The following is a 3,895-nucleotide window of genomic DNA, read 5'->3' as shown; positions in this document are numbered from 1 at the left end:
TACTTTTTTTAAAAAACAATTATTGAGCAATGGGGTTTCAAAGAAATGGGAGACATGACACTCACTCTTAAGTAGCTTCCCATTTTGGGGGCAAACAGGGTATGCACAGTATAACAATGGGCAATACTGTAAGTTGGTGTCCACTCTTTTCATGTACAAAGAGACAGGGATGCTCATGGTCTGGGTGGGGAATAATAGCAAGATGGAGGCAGAGGCAGCAATGGAAAGACCCACAGGTGCAGGCTGCAGGGTGCCTGGGTATCAGATTGGGGTGTTCAGGCTTGACTGTGGCATACTGCCTGGCTCTGATTATTGCACACCTGTGTAGGAGTTTGGTGGGTGCAGTACAAGCGCCAACTCATCAGAACACATTGAAGCTGAACCTCAGTGAATCTTATCACCTGGACAATGGATGACTGATTTATGGATATGTTTTTAGGGGGGTGGCATTAACTAGAGCAAAATCCATGTGCTTATATCATCATTTAGTCAGGATGATAATTGTCTCATTTTGAAGGAGCTTAATGATAAAATTAGGAAGTCATTTGTCAAAATATGTAAGCTGTAACTACAGATGCAGGCTGAGCAGAGGCCCCTGTGACTGCTGTGCAAAAGGGGAGTGGGTCGGGTTGGAGGGGTCAGGGGCACTGAGAAATGGGTCACTGCTGATTTTCACACCCATGTGGAGGAGGATTTATAATAAAGGATGGCTTGTTACAGAAATTGTTAACACATTGAAACAATTAAGAAGATTTTTAAAAAGAGAAAGTCATTCCTGACTTGCCAGTTAACATTGTTTAGGCAATCTATACTAATAATAGAGGAATATGCAAATTGTCCAGGATGCCATCACAGTAAGAGTAATGACCAAACGGCAGGCTAGTGGGGTGACAAGACCAGCAGGGAGTTTAGTAAGGGATGACCAAATGACTAAACAGCAGGCTGCATGGGACAACCAGGCTGGTAGGGGGGTTAGTGAGGGATGACCAAATAACTGAACAGCATGCTGCATGGAGCGACCAGGCCATCAAGGGGGAAGTTGGGGACGACCAGGCCAGCAGGGAGGGCAGTAAGGGGCAACCCGGCCAGCGGGGGGGGGGGGGGGCAGTTGGGGGTGACCAGACCAGCAGGAGGGCAGTTGGGGGTGACCAAGCCATCAGGGGGGCAGTTGGGGTGACCAGGCCAGCAGGGGGGGCAGTTGGGGCAACCAGGCTGGCAGGGAGGGCAGTTGGGGGCAACCAGGCCAGCAGAGAGGGGCAGTTGGGGGCAACCAGGCCAGCACGGGGGGCAGTAAGGGGCAACCAGGCCAGCTGGGGGGGCAGTTGGGGGCAACCAGGCCAGCATGGGGGGCAGTAAGGGGCAACCAGGCCAGCTGGGGGGGGCAGTTGGGGGCGACCTGGCCGGCAGGCAGAGGCAGTTAGGGGGTGATCAGGCTGGCGGGGGGGCAGTTAGGGGTGATCAGGCAGGCAGGCAGGTGAGCAGTTAGGAGCCAGTGGTCCCGGATTGTGAGAGGGATGTCTGACTGCTGGTTTAGGCTCAATCCCCAGAGTATCAAGATGATACTCTAACCCAGTGGTCGGCAAACTCTTAGTCAACAGAGCTAAATATCAACAGTACAACAATTGAAATTTCTTTTGAGAGCCAAATTTTTTAAACTTAAACTTTTTCTAATGCCACTTCTTTTTTTTTTTTTAATATATTTTATTGATATTTTACAGAGAAAAAGGGAGAGGGATAGAGAGCTAGAAACATCAATGAGAGAGAAACATCGATCAGCTGCCTCCTGCACACCTCCCACTGGGGATGTGCCCTCAACCAAGGTACATGCCCTTGACCGGAATCGAACCCGGGACCCTTCAGTCCACAGGCCGACACTCTATCCACTGAGCCAAACTGGTTTTGGCTAATGCCACTTCTTCAAAATAGACTCGTACAGGCCGTGGTATTTTCTGGCAGAGCCACACTCAAGGGGCCAAAGAGCCACATGTGGCTCGCGAGCCGCAGTTTGCCGACCACGGCTCTAACCAACTGAGCTACCCTGTTAGGGCAGTCTTCTTTCAAACTAGCCAATCTCTTTCCTGGCTCTTTGCGGGCTTGTGCTGGGCCTTCCCCCTATCCAATGCCTTTCCTGGGTCTGTTGGGGTATCGTGTCCCTTATTTAATCCAATTTTCCCTCAGTTAGATGCCTCCCTTTTATGGTCACCATCTTGGCTCCTATTGCGCATGCGCCCAGCGAGGAATTTCCCCTTTACTAGAACTCCCCCCACCCCCTCCACCAGTAATCTGCAGGGAAAAGACAGTGGTTCCCTGGGGAGATTAGAAAGCTTGTCATTCTCCCTACATGGGTAAGGGTAAGGATGTTAATCCCCTTGGTGGGAATGCAGCCATCTCCTGGGGGTCTGAAGCTGTAACTTCCAGACCTAACCTTGATTTCAGACTCAGACCCAGCGATCCAGCAGCTCCCATCTCTTTTGTTAACTCCTAGCTACCTAAGCTAACAAGTGTTTGAAGTAAGGCACATCTCCTCTGCCTTCCATTTGAGTAATATCCTCAGGTATTGGGGTTTTGTTTATTTGCTTTGCCTCTCTGGTTCCATTTTTCTACAGAATAATCCCTTCTGCCCCAGTGACAGGTAAGCTATTTGTTGACTTCAGGGTATAATGGAAGTGATCTAGGTGTCCTTATACATACTCCCCTCCCCAACAATCTGCCTTTTTTCAGCCCCTTATCTTGCACCACCTTCAATTCCTAATTATTTCTGCAGTTCTGTGACATAAATTGACTTTATTTTATTGGCATCTCCTTCTGTCTGAATTTGCTATTTGGACATCCATTTTGCTAAAATTTTCATCAATTTTTAAAAATAACTGATAGTTCATTTAAAAAGGTTGATTTAAGCACCTGCAATGGTGATTTCCACCTCAACTCCTAATGGAAGTAATCTGCTTAACAATCTCAGGACAGTGCAAGTCAATGAGTCACTTGTAGGTCCTCATCCCAAAAATTCCTCAAGTCTTAGAACCTTCCCCACAAGGAGTCTAGCTTGTAGTGATTCTGAGTCTTGGGAGGTGTCTGAACTGGTCCTATCACCTTGAGATTCTTTTTCTTTGCACCTCTGAACAAGGCAGCACACACCTTCTCAAAGACTTTATGTTGCGCTATTAGAGAGTGGGAATTTTTGAGCATGCTTACTACTACCATTCCAGAGGCCATGGACTATGTCCCAGATAGAGTTGTCAGTGCTGACATCAGGCCAGGCCTTGAGATACGGTCTCATGGCCCCTTCCCAGCGCGTAGGCCTTCTTTCATAGAACACTGTCAGCTTTCTGAAGAACAGGATGACCCTGTGAATAACATGGTCGTCAATGGCATGATCCTGATGTTGCTTGGGAAAAACTGTTTTGTCTTGGGTTACTAGCTCTGCAAAAACAGGATGTGGTTAATGTGCTTAAAAGCGGTCCTGCACAAAGGGTCGGGGCTGCTCTCTGGACTCCCTGCGTGTAGAAAGGCAGAGCAGTCGCTGGCTGGCTGGCTAGCCGGCCAGCTAATAAAGGCTCCCTAAATTTTAATTTGGTCTGGACTCCAGTGATCGTTCACTCGGGCTTGCTCCACAACAGCGCTAGAAGGGTGGAGTGAGATGCCATAACTAGTGAGCGCTAGTTAGAGTAACCCTGATTCACTGAATGCCTCTGGTTCCAACGGGCGTCTTTAAAAGCCATGGCTGTGGCATGGCTTCCTGACCAACTCGTTCCTCAGTCATAAGTAAGGAGCGGGAATGAAGCTGCAACCATTTTCCTCAAAGAGTATCATCAATTTTTAGCCAACGTTTTCATCCGGACAATTGTTGCTATCCTTCATGTGCAATCATTTACTTTCTCCAAGTCTTTCTTCTGAA

This window comes from Plecotus auritus (genome assembly GCF_963455305.1).
Source record: "Plecotus auritus genome assembly, chromosome: 6".
In the NCBI taxonomy this organism is placed as follows: domain Eukaryota; kingdom Metazoa; phylum Chordata; class Mammalia; order Chiroptera; family Vespertilionidae; genus Plecotus; species Plecotus auritus.
This window is presented reverse-complemented; position numbering follows the sequence as displayed.